Raw genomic sequence first — 12090 nt, forward strand, 5'->3', positions numbered from 1 at the left:
ATCTTTCTTTTGCTGTGTCATGGCTGCTGCTTTCTATTTGCATTTAATGTCATTCTAAGTAAATAAAAATTTAAAAATGTAATTATGAGCATGAATTTTGCCATTTATCTTTGTATGGTGCAATGCCAGTTTTAAATTATTCGCACATGGACTCCACAGCTGGTACGTGCATATGTGCCCTATTCTTATCAGAACAGTGGAAATCCTGCACAGAACCAGCTCAGTTGTCTTTACTTTACCTGGTGATACACCCACGTTCCACCAACCCTTCACCCTCAGCTTACTGACAAGTAAGGAACTTGAAATGACCAGGAGCAATGTGCTTTCTTTCCCTTCCCTTCTAAGTCACCGCTTATAAGGCTTTGCTAACAAAGGGAGGTAACATGAGTGAGAAAGGATATGACAGCATTCTGGGCTGTTCACAAGATGCCACTGCCTTCTGTCTGTGCTTAAAGCAAGCTCTGGTCCGTAGGGAAGGTGTGCTTTTGTTGACTCAGGCATAGATGTCACGTGCTCAGCAGGTTTGCTGAACCCCACGCATGGGGTGTCCACTTGAACTCTGTGCTCACCAGACAGGGTAAGCGGTATAAAAAAATGAGGAGGCCAGGAATGGTGGACACGCATCTTGGGCCATTTCCTCTGCTCATGCACATCCACTGTCCCATCCACTTTACTGGCAAAACACAAATTCACAAAATAAAATTGAAGAAATATCAGATAGTAACGTTAGAGCATTAAATTCATCTTGGGGCCCTTCTAAGGGTGGAGCCTTTGGGGGCAGGGTCTTCCGTGGGTGAGACCTTCTGGGGGAGGGGTCTCCCATCGGTGGGGCTTTTGGGGAGTCTTCTGAGTGCTGGGCCTTCTGGGATGGGGCCCTTCTGGGGGTGGGGTCTTCTGGGACTGGGGTTGGGGGGCCTGGAGGAGAGCAGTTCCTCTGCTGGCCAGGCTGTACTCAACTGCAAAGCTGGCCCTGCCTCTCCCTCCGCTCTTTCCCCAGGGACTTTCAGGCTTTGGAGACTAAAGTTAAAACTAAATATGTCTAATTGGTTTATAGCTGTGGTTGGATAGCATTTTTTCAATATTAATTGACTGGTTTTTCTCAGTATTTGTCGAACCTCTCCCAACTCAAGGCTTTCTCATAAAAAGCAATGCAAGGCTGGCCTTCCAATTGGGTCAAGCTGTTTGGTGATTCTCTGAAAAAACCCACCCTCCCTGCACTGCTCAGGAGAGTACTGCTGCATCTTAGGAAAAATATAAATAACACATCAAATGTATTTATTTATTATATTTATGTGTATACATTGAATTCTATGTTTACATATATACCTATAAAATAAAAATATTATTTGAGATGCTGTTTTGCCCTCTAGTTTGGTAAGATGGAACACGTTTCGTTCAAAATATTTTCCTTAACTCCATAACAATTTAACATCGTTTTAGTTAATCCTCACAACATCTCCACCTTTCAGATGTTAGGATTAAGGTTCAGTGAAATCCAACCACTGTGCCTGAGGTCATACACCCAGTGTGTGGCCGCCTGCCACAGTCTAGCAGCCCAAATTGCCACCACGTGGTTGGGAGGGGGTGAGTGTCTTTGGCCAGGCAGACAAAGCTGAAAGATGAAAAGAAGGAAGTCATGATTAGTCTTTCTTTTTGGCCCAAAAAAGAGGATTTAGAAAGAGTCCTGTTGCCCAAAGGAGGAGGCACCCCCATTGGTCTTGGCTGGGCAGGAATCTAAGAGCAGAAGATATGTTCCATCATCAGGGAGAATTGGCTTCTCCTTCATACAAATGTCATAGGCACCCTCTCACCTGATAAATTTCTGTCCACTAGTCATTCCCCTACTCCTGCCCCATGATTACGCTCTCAGGAAATGGCTGATAAATACATTCAACCTACAGAATCATAGCAAATGAAGTAACATATTGGTCCATCCTAGGAGCTTTTGATTATTATGAAGGGCCAAGTCATCCTAGGGCAAATTCACACATTTCAAGAACCAGTAAAATGACTCCAAGCGTAACATAAGAGCTAGTGATCATTATTGGTCCAGAAATATTTCTGGGAGTCCTTCTTAACATCCCTCCATCATTCCTTCTTATCTCCAAGTGAACGGTACTTTGGTTTTCTGAAAGAAATATGGATGACACAGTAAACTGTCTGTGACCCCTGCAGCTTAATTCATCCCTGAACAACAATTAATACTGATGGTTTGAACGATGGATACTTTCCTGGGTAGGGAAAAGAGCTGAAGCAGAATGTATGAGGCAGCCCTTTCTCCCTGGATATAAATAATTAAAGCGAGTAGCCACCCTTCATGTACAGCCACTGTGCTTTAGGTATTGCCGATTATCCCTAAATGAGAGTGAGATGGGAGGGGAAGCAGATGACAGTCAAAAAACTATGGGCCTTAACTGCCCATTAAGAGTCTACCTGACATTAGACTGAGTTTGAGTCCTGATTCCATCATATACTAGCTGTATGAACTTGGAAAACTGAACTCACCTCTTGAAGCATCAGCTTTGCCACCTTAGAGTGAGAACAGTGAGTAACACTGACCTCACAGGGCTTGTTTTGAGAATTAAATTAGATATTGTCCATTTAGCATAGTTCCTGGCATATAGAAGGCATACATAAAAGTTGATTATAATTTTTATGGACCTCCAATTTTTAGCCTTCTATAAAGAACCAAATGATATCTCTGAAAAATACCAACTACTTAACTTTGTTACGGAAAAGTGGTCTCTATGTTGACCTGATTAGAATAAGGTGGAAAATCCTTCTTGTTTAAACCTTGTTGAAAATTTTCTAAACTCCGTCAACTCTTCTGCTTTGGTAATTAGAACAAATGTTAGAGACTAATGTTTTGATAATTGAGTTGCTTGTCGTAACCAAGGGCATTTCAACATTAATGTTTATAAAAAATTACTGCAAATGAAGATACATGGTGACAGGTTGTGCTAACTTTGATGGAAGCCCTGATAATGAGTGTTTCTTCTTGTGATTCCCTATTTTTTTCTCCTGCAGATTATATTCTATTTAGGTGATGTTGGAGTTGGAGTGCAGATTACATTCTATTTATGTGATGGCTCAGGTATGTTGCGTGGTTTTTTTTGGTGCTTGGCCTTTCACAGACAATCTCGTAAGAACCATCACTGTCACTGTAAGAAAACTAGGGGACAGATGTGGCTTGACACTAAGCCTACAAGATATCAGCTCAACAATCTCCATAAAACTCAATCCTGAAAGTCTAATGGATACTTTCATTTTTGTCAGTGCCATCTACAGGTATATGAATTTAGGAACACTGAGAAGGTCCCTCTTCTAGCAGGGAACATCTCTCTGCATTTCATAGAATACCTCAGTTTCCACCACAGAGCAATCCATTCTTTTGTGTAAAGTCTTAACTGCCCGGGGCTGTTTCTCCTTTATTTTTTTTTAATTTTTAAAAACATTTTATTTATTTATTCATGAGAGACACAGAGAGAGGCAGAGACACAGGCAGAGGGAGAAGCAGGCTCCATGCAGGGAGCCCGATGCGGGACTCCATCCCAGGTCTCCAGGATCACGCCCTGGGCTGAAGACACTTAACCGCTGAGCCACCCAGGCATCCCTGTTTCTCCTTTAAATGTGAGTAAACTCAGATCCCTTTCTTTTACAGGAGAACAGTGGAGTGGGGGATTGGGCGTGCTTCAAGAGGGAGAATGTCCCCAAGGGGACAGAAAAAGGACACAAATATACAAAATCCTGTTTTCTAAGAACGTAAAAAGCTAATATTTTTTTCTTTGCTCTAAATAGCTCACAATGTTCATGTGTTGAAGGCAATTGATTGAAACCCTGGGAAGAAAAGGTAGGTTGAAGCACTAATCAGAGTTGTTTGTGCTGCTTTGCAGGGATCTGGCTGCACTAAATTATTTCAAGGAAATATTAATTATCTAAGCTACGCAGAATAAGCCATTTATTGACTTCCTTTTCAACGGCCCTTAATCCTTCTCCTGAATTCTTACATGCCTCCTTAGCTGGCACAGAGTACACTCCCATCATTACAATCACTGTCTGCTACTCTCACCTTCATCATAAGCACCTGATAAAACCCTGCCTTGGGAAAACCCAACCCTCTGTCTACTCCATGTCTGCCCCTGGCAGCTGAACATAGTTGGAGAAAAATGCAATCATACCGGCAGGTTTCATATTAAATTCTCAACCACAAATCCAAGTATGTTTCTCTAACTCACTGTGACTCTACTCTCCTCATGAAATATTTTGACTATTTCACATCTTCTTTCCTCAAACTCCTAACCCAGGGATTCTCAACTCTGGCCACACTTTTGAATCACCTGGAAGCCTTTAAAACACAGTAGTGGGGATCCCTGGGTGGCGCAGCGGTTTGGCGCCTGCCTTTGGCCCAGGGCGCGATCCTGGAGACCCGGGATCGAATCCCACGTTGGGCTCCCAGTGCATGGAGCCTGCTTCTCCCTCTGCCTGTGTCTGTCTCTGTCTCTCTCTCTCTCTCTCTCTCTGTGTGACTATCATATATATATATATATATATATATATATATATATATATATATATATATATATAAAACACAGCAGTGCCCAGGCCCACCTCCAGAGAATCTGATTTAATTGGGTAGAACAGGGCCTGGATATGAGTGTGCTTTTAAAATTCTCCAGGTGATTCTGATGTACAACCATTTTGTTCAGAGTGAGAACTGAACCCTTCCTCAGATACAGCTGATGCCCCTACTGATGACTTCATTGAGAAAAGCAAACTGGAGGGTACCTGGTGGCTCAGTGCTTGTGTGTCTGATTCTTGGTTTCAGCTTAAGTCATGAGCTCAGGGTCAAGGAGTTGAGCGCTGAATCCTGTCAGTCTCTGCACTCAGTGGGGAGTCTGCTTAAGGTTCTCTCTCTCCCTCTCCCCTACCCCCCACACCCGTGCTCTCTCTCCCTTTAGAATAAATATACCTTAAAAAGAAAGAAAATTAAATCAGTAAGGAAAGAAGATCCACGGACTCCCCCTAAATTTATCTGCATGAACCCTTTATTCCAATCCCATCTGAGTGAGGACAAGCCCTTCCATCTGTACACTCGTATCTATTGCCATTCAAGCAACCAAGGACCTTGTTTTAGGAACTGTTTCTTCTCTGTCCAGCATCTCTCTTATACCCTCCCTACTGAATCATCCCACAAGCATTCAAACATCTCCTGATCTTCAGAAATCTCTTCCCAACCTCAAACCCATATCTGGCACTTCCCTTTTCTCTCCTCCCTTTTGTAGCAAAACTCCTCAAAATTTGTCTTGACTCAATACCCTCATTTCTTCTCCCATTTTCTTTAACTCCAATCATATTTTCATCCCCCTTTTGCCAAACTAAGTGGTTACTTCTCAGCCCTCATTGTACTAGATCTCTCAGCAGCATTCAACACAGTTACTCCCTCCTTGAAATACTTTCTTAGCCTCTAAAACTCATTGTCTCAGGTCTTCAACTTCATTTCCCTTATCTCTAAATATGAATATACTCCAGGATCCATCCTCAGACCTTTTCTCTATACTCAGTCCTTGGTGACTATCCATTTTCTACCATCTATCAGCTGATAACTTCTCCCCTCTACCTCCAGTCCAGACCTGGATCTTGAACTTTCTTCCACTGTCTGCTTTCCACATCCACCTAGATATGTTAAAGTGAACATGTTCAAAACCAAGCTCTTATTCTTCTCCAACCCTGCTGCTCTTACAGTAGCTCAAAGAGAAAACTATACAGTTATTATTGATTCATCCCTTTCTCTCACTGCCCACATTTAATTCTTTGGTAAATGCTGTGGATTCTACCTTCAAAATATATTCTAAATCTGACCAGTTCTCATCACTTCAGTTATTTCCACTCTGGTCCAAAGCACCATCTTTTATAGCCTGACTTATTGTAACAGTATCCTATCTAGTCTTCTGGATTCCATCTTTGCTCTGTTTTAGTTTACTTTCTACTCAGAGTTAAAGCAATCCATTTAAGACACAAGTCAGATTTTGTTATTTCTCTGCTCTAAGATCTCCAGTGGCTCCCTACTTCACTCAATATAAAATCCAGTCTTACAAAATTTAACACTCAGCTTCCTTCACAATTCATCTACCACTTCACTCAGCTCTCTCTGGCTCAGCTCACTAGCTTCTTTAGTGTTTATAGAAGATAGCTAGTGTGAGCCTCCCATGGGGGGTTTGCACTTGTTTCCTCTTTTTTTTTTTTTTTAAGATTTTATTTATTTATTCATGAGAGAGAGAGAGAGAGAGAGAGAGAGAGAGGCAGAGACACAGGCAGAGGGAGAAGCAGGCTCCATGCAGGGAGCCTGACACGGGACTCTATCCCAGGTCTCCAGGATCACACCCTGAGCTGAAGGCAGCACTAAACCTCTGAGCCACCTGGGCTGCCCTTGTTTCCTCTTCTTAAATGAACCTGTCCTGCTCTCTGAATCTACTCAAGGATCTACCAATGTCTTCTTATCAGAATAACTTCCCCTGACCATATATGCAACCAGCACCAGTACCACCACCAACAAAACCAACATAATTTCTGTCCCTCTACTTTTTACCCCTTATCAACAACTGACATCTTGCATATTTATTTTTTTTGTCTATTTTCTCTCCTCTACTTGAATGCAGATGCTATAAAAACAGTATTTGTGTTTTTTTCCTGATTTATTCTCAGTGCTCAGAAGAGAATTTGACATGTAATAGGTACTCAGTACATATTTGTTGAATGAATGAATGAATTAATCAATCAATGGAAATGTCAGGGTATCTCAAACCTAAGAAAGATTTTCCCCAAGAGTTTTCTATAGCACTACCATATTTCATTCTCTGCATCTCTATATTAACTAGTAGATAAATTCAGCATGTAAAATCATTTTGAGCAAGGTTGGGTCCTTAAGCTTCTATGTCAGATACGATTCCAAATGTCACACTGTGCCATGCACATTTGCCTCCAACCTTCTCCCCCATATGTTGGTCATGATTCAGCAGCTGTGGCTCTCCCCTCCCCCAATCTCAGTTCCAGGAGATTCTCCTTGGCTCTGGCTCCTCTTTGTGGGTAATGAAGGCAATGTGGGGAGAAGCAGCAGCTGCCCTGACTCACCTCTGCTTCTCCATTCATAGTGACCCAGCAACACAGCCTGTGCAGTATGGGGCTGGTCAGGTCAGTCTCTGCCACCTTAGCACTTTTGTTCCCTTGCAGCAACTTGTCCATTTGCAAAATCAAAAACTGTAAAAGTACCAACAGGCGGCAATACACCATATTTTATGGATTCTAAGATGCCCCGCCTCCCATTTTCTTTCACATCTCCAACATCATGAATTGTCTTATAGTTGGTGCTGAGAGGGTGAAAGTCCCTATAAAGTCACCACAGCAGGACACCTGGGTGGCTGCCTTCTGCTCAGGGCATGATTCCAGGATCCGGGATTGAGTCCCACATCGGGCTCCATGCATGGAGCCTGCTGCTCCCTCTGCCTGTGTCTCTGCCTCTCTCTCTGTGTCTGTCATGAATAAATAAATAAATATTTTAAAAAATAAAGTCACCACAGCCTGAGCCTGTACCACCTTGGTTACAATTCCTAGGGCATGCCTGACCATCTATATCCTTTGGCATGCCAGGCCACAGGCCTTTTTAGGACCATTTGAAGAAGGAAAATAAAAAGGTTATTATATGAAAATCTTGGATAATGTAAAAAAATAAATACAAAACCCCACCAGCATCAAACCATGCAGAATGGAGAGGTGGCAACTTGGATGACCTCAGAGTACTTTTATAAGAAACGTGGCATGCAAATTAATCTTGAGAAAGAAGAACAAAGCTGGAGGTATCACTATATCAGATTTCAATATATACTACAGAGCTATAGTTATCAAAACAGTAGGATGTTGGCAGAAAAATAGAGACATAAATCAATGGAAACAGAACATAGAGCCCAGAAATACATCCACAGTCAATTAATGGTCAATATGGTCAATTAATCTTTGACAAAGGAGGCAATAATATGTAATGGGAAAAACGCAGTCTTTTCAAAAACAGTGTTGGGAGAACTGGACAGCTACATGCAAAAGAATGAAACTAGACCACATTCTTTCACCATACACATAAAGAAGTTCAACATTGATTAAAGATCTAAATGTGAGGGGTGCCTGAGTGGCTCAGTGGTTGAGCGTCTGCCTTCGGCTCAGAGCATGATCCCAGGATCCAGGATCAAGTCCCACATTGGGCTCCTTGCAGGGAGCCTGCTTCTCCCTCTGCCTGTGTCTCTGCCTCTCTCTCCGTGTGTCTTTAATGAATAAATAAATAAACTCTTTAAAAAAAAAAAAAAAGATCCAAATGTGAGATCTGAGGGGTGGCAGGCTCAGTCCATACAGCATGCAACTCCTGATCTTGGGTTGTGAGTCCAAGTCCCACATTGGGCAAAGAGCTTACTTAAGAAAATAAATGTGAGACCTGAAACCATAAAACTCCTAAAAGAGAACAAGCAGTAATCTCTTGGAGATTGGCTTTAGCAACATATTTTTGGGTATGTCTGCTCAGTGAAGGACAACAAAAGCAAAATAAACCATTGGGACTACATTAAAATTAAAAACAAACAAACAAACAAAACTTTTGCACAGTAAAGGAAACCAACAACAAAACCAAAAAGGAACCTACAGAATGGGAGAAGATAGTAGTGAATGATAAATCTCATAAAAGATTAATAGTCAAAATATGTAAAGAACACCAAAAAAAAAAAAAAAAAAAAGAAATCCTACAAACAATCCAATTGAAAAACTGGGCAGAGGACCTAAATAGACATTTTTCCAAAAAAATACATGCAGATGCCCAACACACACATGAAAAGATGCTCAACATCACTATCATCAGGAAAATAAAATCAGAACCACAATGAGATTTATCATCTTATACCCATCAGAATGGCTAGTATTAAAAAGACAAGAAAGAACAAGTGTTGGCCAGGAGGAAAAGAAAAAGGAACCCTTCTGCACTGTTACTGGGAATGTAAACTGGTGCAACCACTGTGGAAAACAGTATGGAGGTTCCTCAGAAAACTAAACATAGAATTACCATACGCTTCAGTAATTCTACTACTTGGTATTTATTCAAAGGAAATACAAACACTGATTCAAAAAGATATATACACTCCTAGGTTTATTGCAGCATTATTTACAATAGCCAAGATATGGAAGCAATCCAAGTGTCCATTGATGGATGAATGGGTAAAGATATGGTATATGTATGCAATGGAATATGGCCCAGCTATAAAAATGAATGAGATCTTGCTGTTTGTGACAATATGGTAGACCTAAAGGATATTATGCTAAGTGAAATAAGTCAGATAGAGAAAGGCAAATACCATATGATTTCATTTCTATGTGGAATCTAAAAAATGAAACAAATGAACAAACAAACAACAAAAAAACCAGAAACAGACTCTTGAATACAACGAACAAACTTGTGGTCGTTGGAGGGGAAGTGGATGGGAGGATGGGTGAAATAGGTGAAGGGTATTAAGTGGTACAAATTTCCTGTTATAAAATAAAATAATTTCCTGTTCTCATCGGGAGATGGAAAATAAAGCATTGGGAATATAGTCGATACTATTGTATACGTTTGTATGACAAGAGGTGATGATACGCTTAATTGTGGCGAGCACTGAGTAATAGAATTGTCAAATCACTATATTCTACACCTGAAACTAATTTAACATTGAATGTCAGCTATATGTCAATAATAAAAATTTTTTAAGTGTAGCATGACAGAAGTTCTGTGGATTGGAGGAACATATTGTGGGAAAAATCTGGGCATTGAAAACTCTCAGTTAGAAAGTAAATAAGAATAGTGAGATCCTGAATGTGAAGCTCTGGAAAAACATGAACCAGCTATCTTAACTTTTATTTTTATGTATGCACTAAGGCGATACATGATAAAAAAAAATCTGTCTAAATACTTATCAAAGAGCTTTTTCAATACATTTAAATTGAAATATTAATGAAAAGAAAACATTGTATCATAGTTTGAAAGGTAGCATTTTTTTTCCTTTCTTCTTAAAACATACCAGTAAATGAGGCCAAGACTCAATGAAATATGGCTTTAGCCCCAATTATGTAAAAGCATGAATCCCTGGCTTATCAAAACCTAAGGAATCTACTGCACAAATGGATTGCTCTTACTACTCTGGAGCCTTTTGTGCAGACTATAAACCAAAAGCTGAATATTAATAGAAAATTATTTAATTACATTACTTATAGTTATGTAAAGTTATATTACTTGGAAGATGTAAAGGACTCAAAGTTAAAAGATCTCAGTATAATACGGCTTCTATAATTATCCTCACAGATAACATTACTTATAAAAGTTAATGATGTAGAATCATGATGGTAGCATCAAGTAGGAGGTTGCCAAGCAGATGGGAATGTTCTTTGGTTTTTGTTTTCCAATTGTTTTCTTCCCTTTCCTTGTTTCCTTCCACAAGGAGAATCAGCCACCTGTCTTTAAAAGTCTGAAATATTTTTACTTTTCTTGGTTGGAAACACTTGCTTAAACAAAGTAACACTTGGTTGCTAAACACTTCATTCTAAACTGACATAGACATCTAATTTTTGTTTGGCAAGTTTTTGGATAACAATTTGATTTCCCAGTCTGTTTCTTTTGTAACCATATAATCCTCTCCCCAATGTTGCGTGCTGTGTGAGCTACAAGCACTTGTGAGCTCAATAAACACAAAGGCTCTATGGTTTCTTTGGGATTAGCACCATGCAAATGCAAATTTGGGACAATGGAAGACTGTGTCCATCCTTGTAACTGTTAATTGCTCTATTTTGTGCTTCCTCTGGGTAGCAAAGCAAGCCATTGTTTTTAAAATACACACTCACTTTAGCTGCTTTTTCATTGGCTACCTGGAGAGAGAAGGAATTCTTGCCTATAGATTTCACTGTCTAGATCCCATTCAATTATATTTTTTATAGATCACATTAGCTCTTACAGAAGTGTTACAGAATTCCCAACTGCAGAATTTGAACTTGAGCTTTGGAGTTTTACTTTGCATCTTCAATCTATGCATCATTGACCTTTTGAAGTCTGATTACCTTGTATATAATCTCTTCAAAATCTTTTGCTGGTTAGCACAGTTGATGATATGCTGGAAACCAGCTCATTTCTGTGGCATAATTCTTCCAACGGAGTTGAAATGCTTTGCAAACAATTTCACAATACATCAGCCAATCCATATAGAAAGCAATGTCATGTGAATCCCTTCCTTTTTATATATTGTCTTTCAGTAGTTATCATGAATTCATGCCCCTACATGGGCTCTGCTTCGGGAGGAGGAAACAGGGGCTTGAGAGGGGAGGGCAAGAGCAGAAGCTGGCCACCTGCTGTTAGAACTGACCTTAGTTGGTGGTCCCAGCATCTTCATCCTTTATGCATGCTCAGAAATAGCAACATGCCTTTTCCTTTTATGTAATCATTATTTAGTTAATACCCAGTAGGATTTGTAAGCCCTTCACATCTCTGTGGATTTATTTTATTTCAGAGTGCAAGTGACTTTATGGCCCAATTACCATCATTATGAATTATTGCACTATTTGTGGGAGGGAGATAGGAGCAAGAGGACCGAACCTATGCATCGCCATCAAGAGAATGAGCGCCACACACTCCTGGCCAAGGAAGACGGGTGGATGATACCTTTCTGTTCTATTGTTTATCCGAGAACTGAAGCCTGGGTGATTGTGCTATATTTTATTAGACGAGAGTATCAAACGTATGAGTAAAGATGTTGCAACAGTGGTGGTAGAGTAATGAATATTTGGGATGTAACGAATATTTTGAGTTTGAAAGGTGTCAAACGTCAAAGACGAGGGGAATGACTAAGACCAGATCCTGCCACCCTCAAATTACCGGGGTATTGAAGCAAGACTGAGTTAGCATCTGACCCCAGAAATGGACCGGCGAGGCCGGCTCCTTATTAGAGCAAGATTCCCGGAAGCCAGAGAGCCCTTGTGCTTAGAGAAGCTCGGGGCGCAGCCGGCTGTGGCCCGCCGCCAGGAGCATCCGCCGCAGCA

The sequence above is a fragment of the Canis lupus genome, chromosome 4 (genome assembly GCF_048164855.1).
Source record: "Canis lupus baileyi chromosome 4, mCanLup2.hap1, whole genome shotgun sequence".
NCBI lineage: Eukaryota > Metazoa > Chordata > Mammalia > Carnivora > Canidae > Canis > Canis lupus.